A 9,256-nucleotide genomic window follows, 5' to 3' on the forward strand; every position below is an offset into this window, starting at 1 on the left:
CAGGGAGATGGAGGAGAAGGGAAAACAGTAATAGGCATTTGTCTGAGCAGTAACAACGCAGGAAGGCACCAAAATTCAAGTCTGACTCATAAGCATCAGGGATGCTGTGATACACCATGACACTTTCCATGGTGCTAACCTTTATCTAACTGTGAGAGCACACTGCTTCTTGTATTATTAAGAGCTTATTTCTTGCCTGCACCACTGGGCTCACTGGTTCAATTTCAAGTAGATTTCAAGTACAGTCGGCAGAAGAAAACATCCTTCAAGCGTGGCTTTGATTCAGGTAGGGAATGTAGGACTTGATTTTGGAGGGGAAACCTGATTGCTAGACCACTGTGCCCCACCCCTGTCTGCCATTGCACAGAAGAACATGCGCGTCTCTCTGAGGCTTTGACTCTGCTAGAATCAGAGAACAGAAATTCTTGAGTCGAGGTGCATTTGTTGACATGCCTTATTTGAAATATCTGGGAATCTTGCGGAAAGGTAATCCTCATTAAGCACAGTGGAAGACAGCTGTGTTTGTGTACCTCCAGAAAGTATATGAACAGAAATAGATTAGAAGATGGAAAGAGACACCATTTAAGAAACAGTAATTCTCACAGGAGACTTTAATAATAATAATAATAATAATAATAATAATAATAATAATAATAATAATTAAAAAAAATTATTTATACCCTGCCTATCTGGCTGGGTTTACCCAGCCACTCTGGGTGGCTCCCAACAGAATATTAAAAACATTCTAGTTCTCTGAACAAGGGTGGGAAACAGGCCCAGGGGTCAAATGCACCCCCAGCTTTCTAGCCCCCAGGACGGACCAAAGGGCATACACATTTCCCCTCTTGGGCTGGATATGCAAATGATATGAGACATTGGCTGTGTGTACTCCATGCTTTTCAAAAAAAATGCAGCTGAACCCAGACACTCAAAATTCTACATCAAGAAAAGTTGAATTCTGCATCTTGGGAGGAAATATGCAAATGGTGCAGAAGGATGCTTGTTTAATTGTATATCATCTAGACTGCAAGCTTTTGCACTCCTTCTTGAGAACAAATCACATTCTTGCAACTTGAGAAAGTACAAATGAAATTAAATTCAGTGGGACTCATTTCTGAGGACACAGCCATAGGCTCAAACTGCAAATCTGCATTTTTCTGTCTCCTACTAATACACTAATATTTCATTTCAGGCTCCTGAAACTCTACTTTAGCTGCCCCTCTGATTTCACAGTTTTCACCTGGCTTTGCCCACATACCTTCAAACATGTTCCATGAGGGCTAGAAACTTTGCCTTTAAGGTGAAAGCTGAGATTACTTCCAAAACTGGATACTGTGCCCAGTGATACCATATTTTGCACTAACATGGAACAGCAGGATATGTATTAGGGTTGCCATATTTCAAAAATATGGACACAAAAGTCGTTGAGCTCTTTTTGGCCAATGCAAAGTTGTTGACATATGGCTACTCTAAGGTAAAGGTAAAGGTACCCCTGACCATTAGGTAAAGTCGTGGCTGACTCTGAGGTTGTGGCGCTCATCTCGCTTTATTGCCCGAGGGAGCCGGCTTACAGCTTCCAGGTCGTGTGGCCAGCATGACAAAGCCGCTTCTGGCGAACCAGAGCAGCACACGGAAACGCCGTTTACCTTCCTGCTGGAGCGGTACCTATTTATCTACTTGCACTTTGACGTGCTTTCGAACTGCTAGCTTGGCAGGAGCAGGGACTGAGCAACGGGAGTTCACCCCGTCGTGGGGATTCGAACCACCGACCTTCTGATCGGCAAGTCCTAGGCTCTGTGGTTTAACCCACAGCACCACCCGCATCCCATGGCAACCCTAGGATACATACAAACCCAACTCTACTTTTGAAATGGCATGTCAAAACACAAGCTCTGCATAAAATCACGGTTAGGACTGATATTTCCCCGCCTCCTTCGTTCTTCTTGCTCATCCTCTTGCCCCCCCCCATTGTATTTTATTTCATTCCTCTGTTGCAAGTTAACGCTGCCTGTGTTGCTCAGCACAAACTTCACACAGCAAGTGACCTACTTTGGTATTTGTTATCCACCTGATTTGGGTAGAAGTGCAAAATAATGACTTGGCTCCATGCGCTGGCCTTTTTACCTTCAGAATGGACTTCTAAATCAAGCCCAGAGAGCACTGACTGAAAATCATTTGGGGGCTGTCTGCTCTAAAGGTCACCGCATGAAATAGTGCAAGATAAGTTTGCCCTAGTTTATAGTGGAGCAATCTCCATCACAAGGGGACCACGAGAAGAAGTGCCACTTAATTCAGCTCATCCGGCACCTTCAGGGTCTGGGATGGCAATCAGAACAAGGGAAGCCAATGGGATCTGTCTCCAAGCTGAATGAATCAAGAAAAATACAGGCAGCAATGGCATAAAATATATGGAAGAAGACCTGTCTTGCACGTAGCCATTCTCAAAACAAGCATGCAGCATCCTTCAAGGTCTGCCAGGAAGGTCTTAATTTTCTGTCTGGTGGAAGATCAGATAATCATTGACTCAGTGTGGTTCAGACCCAGCACTGAAAATGGCACATCACATGGGAAAGTTAACCTCCTCCCTCTGTTTCTCTTATTTACGCTGGGAGTAATTCTCTATCTTTATGGGATTTATGTTTTTGGCCTTCCACCCATCCCCACTTTCCAATTATTCATTCATTCTCTGATTAGCATTATTAATATAGTGCCTGTCATCCACGTACCTGATGATTCTATTGAACAGACTTTGGAGTGGCATTTGACGTCAGTGGACTAAATCTTCATTTGGTATAGGGACAACATGTTGTGAACGGCATGGAGAGTCGGAGGCAGCACCGTGTGATCTACAAATCTTTCCATTCCAAGAAGCATGTTTGGACATCAGGAGAAGCAAATATGTGCCCACGCACAGGATGTCTCTCGGAATTGCATGCAGAGATCTGAGAGCCAGCAAATCTTGTTGAAGGAACACCCCCCCCCCCAAAGGTGCGTGCAAAGGAAATTCAGCAGGGTCAGGTAGGAGGTGAACAAGCAGCACCTCAGGAGAGGAGAGCTTGAGGTTTGTTGAGGTGTAGATGAAAGAAGGCAACCCAAAGCCTTCTGCAGGATGTAGCTGGTTATTTGAGCATCGTCCTCCTGTCCTGTCCTTAGCCATGTGGTGTATTAGATACACATGTAAACAGAAAGTCCGGCAGGATTTGTAAGCCTTAGAGCAAATATTTTTCCCAATACCGGAAATATGGAATCGACCAGTGCTGCTCGTGGCGATGACTTCTGTCTGCCTTGCTTCTTACTGCCTGAATTGTCCTTTCTTCAGCTGCCTTGGTTCTAGGAGTTTGCATCCAGAGGCACATTTACCTAATCTGCAGTTTATGAAATGATACACAAAATGCATTCGCTCCAAATGTGCACATTTCTGAATTTTGCAATGCACTTCTCTAAGTAAGTCGTGTGTATGAAAAGGCTTGTGTTAGGGTAAGGTAAAAGGACCCCTGACCATTAGGTCCAGTCATGACCGACTCTGGGGTTGCGGCACTCACCTCGCTTTATTGGCCGAGGGAGCCGGTGTACAGCTTCCGGGTCATATGGCCAGCATGACTAAGCCGCTTCTGGCGAACCACAGCAGCGCACAGAAATTCCATTTACCTTCCCGCCAGAGCGGTACCTATTTATCTACTTGCACTTTGCCGTGCTTTCGAACTGCTAGGTTGGCAGGAGCAGGGACCAAGCAACAGGAGCTCACCCCGTCGCAGGGATTCAAACCGCCAACCTTCTGATCGGCAAATCCTAGGCTCTGTGGTTTAACCCACAGCGCCACCCACATCCCTTGTGTTAGGGTAAAGCATGCATCAAAAAATGCTCAAGTCTGTGAAAATGATGCATTTTATTCGGGGACATTGCTTTGCAGCCCCCCCCCCAAAAAAAAAGGTGTGTTAGGAGAAATTAATTCTGATGAATTTTCCTAAGGACTTTAAAAATGCATATAAATGTGGTGAACTGAACTTGGAAAAATGAGAAAATGAAATTGTCAGATTTAGAATGTGTACACTGGCAGCAAGGTACAGATGGGGATCATCAGCCTGGGAAGGCAACCCATACAGGAGAAGGAAAACTCTGACCCTAAACTCCTAATGCCTTGTGGGATATCTTCAGGAGAAGAAAAAACTAAGGAGCAAACCCTACACAAATCCAGAGTGGAGACAGTTGGATAGCAACCTTGTACAGTGGTACTTCAAGTTACAGACGCTTCAGGTTACAGACACTTCAGGTTACACACTCGGCTAACCCAGAAATAGTACCTCGGGTTAAGAACTTTGCTTCAGGATGAGAACAGAAATCATGCGCCGGAGGTGCAGCGGCAGCGGGAGGCCCCATTAGCTAAAGTGGTGCTTCAGGTTAAGAACAGTTTCAGGTTAAGAACGGACCTCCAGAATGAATTAAGTTCTTAACCTGAGGTACCACTGTACACCTCTTTCTGGCAACTCCTGCAGCCCAACTGGTGCCAAACGTATTGCTCTACTTTCCTTTGGACCGCATCAGTGAGGCCGAGTGGGGGTCACACACATGTTGCATGATGTCAGTCGCATTTTTGGACCCTAACCCTAACCCTCCAAAACACCTGCAGGTTGCACATCCACGTTACAGTGGCGGACACCCACAATCCTGAGATGGCACCCCTGTTTGGTTTCTTGGTGAGACCCATTCAGTCTGTCTGAATGTTCTAGGCATATGCTGAGGCCAACTACAAAGCCTTGCCTTGTCCATCTAGACCCCCATGGCGTTTCTCACCAGCAGGGCAAAGAAGAATTAAACTAAATGTTTCACTTCTAATCCCCCTAACTCGAGTCATGTGCTAATAGAAACTTATGCAGTTGGATGGATGTTAACTTAAGGCAAAGAGGTGAGAGATCTTGCTGTCAAGCGGCCGCAAGATTTATCCTACCGTAAGTTATTAAGTTTGGGATCTGAATCTGGCTTTTGTTCCAGCAGAAGCCTTAAGGGATCGTGGATAATTTCCAGCATATTTAGCAGAGTACACTGAGCCTTCCCTAAAGAGCAGTTCTCTTAATTGCTCCGGAGCGTTTCTGGACACATAATCCTGTCCTTAAATTACAAAGTGCTGAAACTGAGCCAGCTGCCACCCCCCACAATCTCCGCAGAACGGCGTTGAAAAGACCCTTGGCGGGTCTTGCCATGTTATTGACATATTGCTCCTCTGCAAAGTTCACCGCCTTTCCAGAAAGGGATCTGTTTATTATAATACAAACATGCACATGATCCCTGCCAGGCTTCACTTTAATCTCTGTTAAATAGCAGAGTTATTTCATAAGTAATTCCAAACACTGATGAAGCACTAACATCCCAGGAGGGAGGCTAGACTCGGGCATTGTCTAATGCATTAGGAAGCTAATATAAGAAGGATTTGCCACAATTAGGAGTAGAGATTAGGAGGGATACGTGCAAAGTGTTTGACTAATAAAGGAAGCCTCTCCCTGCCCCATCTTTCCCACATGCGAAGTAGCAATTTTGTTCACTCTCTCAGCTGTTTAGTTTGTCCCTCTATTGCCATAATATCAGAGTATGTCTCCAGACCGCGGGTGGAACTCAACATACGAGTGCTAAGGCAAATGTTCCTTCAGAACAAGGATTTCTACTTGGGCAGCAGAACATTCTCTCCCTGTCCTCCATAAATAGTCTCTAAGGATTCCTCAAATTCTCTGGAACAGATTTATTTGTTTATGGCATTTATATTACCCACCTTTTACTCCAATGAGGTTAAGGTGTTTGACGTGATTCTTCCCCCTCCTCATTTAATCCCGAACATAGGCACCAGCTCTTGGGAACTGAGGCACTCCCACCCCCCCCAATTATTTTTTTTTGGGGGGGGGGCTCAATGTTCAGAAGGCATTCAGCTCTGCCCTCTGGCTCCTTGTGATGTCATGTGCTCAATATCAGGATGTCGCAATGGGGCGCCTCAATCATCTATAGAAGTTGGTGCCTCAGATCCCAAAGCTTTGAGGTAGGTTAGTCTGAGAGGTGGCAACTGCCCCAAGGACACCCAGTGATAATCATGGCCAAGTGTCAGGGAACGGGCTGAGGAGGGCTGCACTGAGCAGGAATGGTGGGAGCCACCCCCTCCCCCTGATCCTGATCCTGAATCTTCCCAGGAGCAGGAGGACAGTATAGTTTTGGAACAGTGGTTTGCAGAGGGGCATAGTTCAGAAGGCAGAAGCTGGGAAATACTGTTTGGGGAACAGCTAGGAGAAGAAACACTGGGAGAGAGAGGCTTAACAGATTCACTGTCTCTGGAAAGTATTCATCTGCTCTCCCGAAGGTCAAGAAGAGCTGAGAAAGTGGCAGAACAGAAAGCACAGAGGGGACAGGCTCAGATTACAAGACGTAGAAGTGACATGGATTAATAAGGACCTAAGGGGTGGAACCCTTAATTGGGAACACCGCGATTTCTAGGAATTGGGTTCTTTGTTCTCTCACTGTGATTATTAAAGTTCCTAACTAGTACGAAGACTCCCTTCCCTTGTTCTGCTTATCTATTGCGATGGGGGGTGGGGGGGAGAGAAGACCCTCCACCCCCATCATTCAGCAAGGTCAAGAAGAGCTGAGAAAGTGGCAGAACAGAAAGCACACAAAGCACAGAGGGGACAAGCTCAGATTACAAGACGTAGAAGTGATGTGGAATAATAAGGACGTAAGGGGTGGAACCCTTAATTGGGAGCACCGCCATTTCTAGGAGATGGGTTCTTTGTTCTCCTACTGTGATTATTAAAGTTTCTAACTGGTAGGAAGACTCCCTTTTCTTTGTTCTGCTTATCTACTGCCACAGGGAAGGAAGTGTCAGGAGCTCGTCCTTCTCTCGAGTAGGACCCTGGCAGAGACACATGCCCAACTGGCATATTCCCTCCCTCCTGGTCAATTGTTCAGGAGCTCGTTCGTGATGCCTGAACATCACAGCGACCGATGCCAACAGACATCAGCACACTTAGGGATCCGCAGAGTCTTCACAGCTTGCGTAACAGACCTCAGCAACTCAGCATTTTGGCTAATCTACTTTATTTACATATAAAGACACACGGAGCACTGCAACATGGCTCCCTCTCTCTCTAGCATCAGACAGCAAAGAAAGAGAACAAAGTATAATAGTCCCACTTTACGGAACACAGTAACACAAACATCCTGTCTCTGTCATTTCCCACTTTGTGGAGTCAAACATACACCGTCATGTGATAGACAAAAATCCCATGACTGCAATCATGGAACAGGAATTCTAACAGGAAGCCAATTCCCTGAAGCCTGACACCAAGTGGGGATTTGAACCCTGGTCTTCCAGGTCCAGCACTCTAATCATTACACCGCAATTGCTCTCTGGAGAGGTTGCATGTGGGAGAAGGAGAGAGGGGGGTCCTGCTTTTGCAAGCAGAACTTGTTGTACTGATGGGACTCATCAGTAGAATGCCACCTGGGTACTGGTATATCTTTTGAATGTTCAAAATCTTGCCGACTCATAGAATTTTGCATTTGGGAGGGACCCCAAGGATCATCTAGTCCAACCCCTTACAATGCAATGAAAAAAATTTAGTTTAGACATTCAAATGTTGAATGCAACATTCAAATTTAAATTCTCCCTCAAGGCTAAGTGTGATGCAGTGCAAGCTTGGTACATGTGTCTACTCAGAAGTAAGCCCCATTAGGTTCAATAGGACTTACTCCCCAGGTAATCCACACACACAAGATTGCAGCCTTAAATACATTGGCACCTCTTGATTGTTATGATTTTGGTAGGCGTCAAATTCGTAATCGGATAAACTGTCAGCTGTCAAGTACTGTCAAGTTTCAAGTCCCATTGCGAATCAGTAAACAGTGCCGTGCACTAAACGCTGCTGCTTGCCAACTGTCAAGTGTTGTTAAATGCTACCAGATATTGATTTCAAACATCAGATGTCAAATGCAGATATCAAATATTGGGTGAACATTTGGCAAATGGAGAACGCCATGTAAATGTTGCAGACTGCCAAGGATCTCACTTGAATGAATGTTCCTCCACACCAAAACAACAACAACAAATCACCAAGATTGCTGCAGGTCAGAAAAGACTCTCCTCCCTGAAAGAGAGGGGAGTGGTTGTGGGCGGGAGCCTGAACACCGCCTCTAGCAGGGGGCGTAGCCCCCTGCCTCCAGCTCACCTGGCTGGCGCTCACGCCCCCCCCCCAGTGGCCGTCCAACCAGGTGCCGTGGGGGGCGTGTCCAGCACCCTTGATGCTGCAGCGTCAGCCTCTCCCCGGCCTCATTTCTGCCTCCAGCTCACCTGGCTGGCGCTCACGCCCCCCCCCAGTGGCCGTCCAACCAGGTGCCGTGGGGGGCGTGTCCAGCACCCTTGATGCTGCAGCGTCAGCCTCTCCCCGGCCTCATTTCTGTTCGTCGTCCTGTGCGAGTCACCCACCCTCCACTCCCTTTTAGTTAGGGCTTAGGTCATTGGCCTTGCTATGGACCTTAGGTTGGTCGCCCCAGTTGCACGGGGGGCCTGGTAGGAGTTTTTCCATTTGGCATTAGGCTTTTTGGTTTTTTCGCCTACCTCGTAGCAATCGTCACAACTTTTGTGGTATTGGTGGGTAGGTTAGGCTAGAATAATGTGCTGTGGTGTGTCGAAGTACTAGGTGTGGCCATCGCCTATGCCTTCAATGTTTAGGGGTATTCCGTTAAAGGAATCTGGCGGTCGTGTATTCTGTCCGATGCCTGCTTGGCGGGAGGCCATGGCACGACCCTCGGTGACAGCAGGGGTGAGCCTATAGTTGGATTAGCATCAACAGGTGATGAACCCCTGGTGAATAAACCCACTTGTTTCGCGATCCAATGCCTAAGCCAATACCTTTTCATTGCTGTAATCAATAAAGTTGTGGCCTTTTCTAGCCCATTAACCTTATATCACGTGTCCCTGTGTCTTCTTTTCACGTCGCGGTGGTCGGGTCCTCGAACCACAACTGTCAGGTTGGGAAGAAAATGAGGTCAGGATTCTTTCTCCTAAGAGCTAGCTTTTTATGCAGAGAGAATTATGGAGATGGAGAAGTCGTTTAGTCATGTCCGACTCTTTGTGACCCCATGGACCAGAGCACGGCAGGCACTCCTGTATTCCACTGCCTCCCGCAGTGTGATCAAACTCATGTTAGTAGCTTCGAGAGCACTGTTCAACCAACTCGTCCTCTGTCGTCCCCTTCTCCTTGTGCCCTCCATCTTTCCCAAC

General features: G+C 46.7%; 1 long non-coding RNA gene across 1 annotated transcript; it reads right to left on the reverse strand.

Moving 5' to 3' along the window:
* Positions 1-200: 200 nt before the first annotated feature.
* LOC307210133 lies at positions 201-5,920 on the reverse strand. Its single transcript, XR_013835855.1, has 3 exons — positions 5,762-5,920; positions 2,727-3,365; positions 201-402 (listed from the first exon to the last, which is right to left on the reverse strand). It is a non-coding gene; the product is annotated as an uncharacterized lncRNA (long non-coding RNA).
* Positions 5,921-9,256: the final 3,336 nt, after the last annotated feature.

This window comes from Podarcis cretensis (genome assembly GCF_951804945.1).
Source record: "Podarcis cretensis genome assembly, chromosome: 2".
NCBI classification, from domain to species: Eukaryota; Metazoa; Chordata; class Lepidosauria; order Squamata; family Lacertidae; genus Podarcis; species Podarcis cretensis.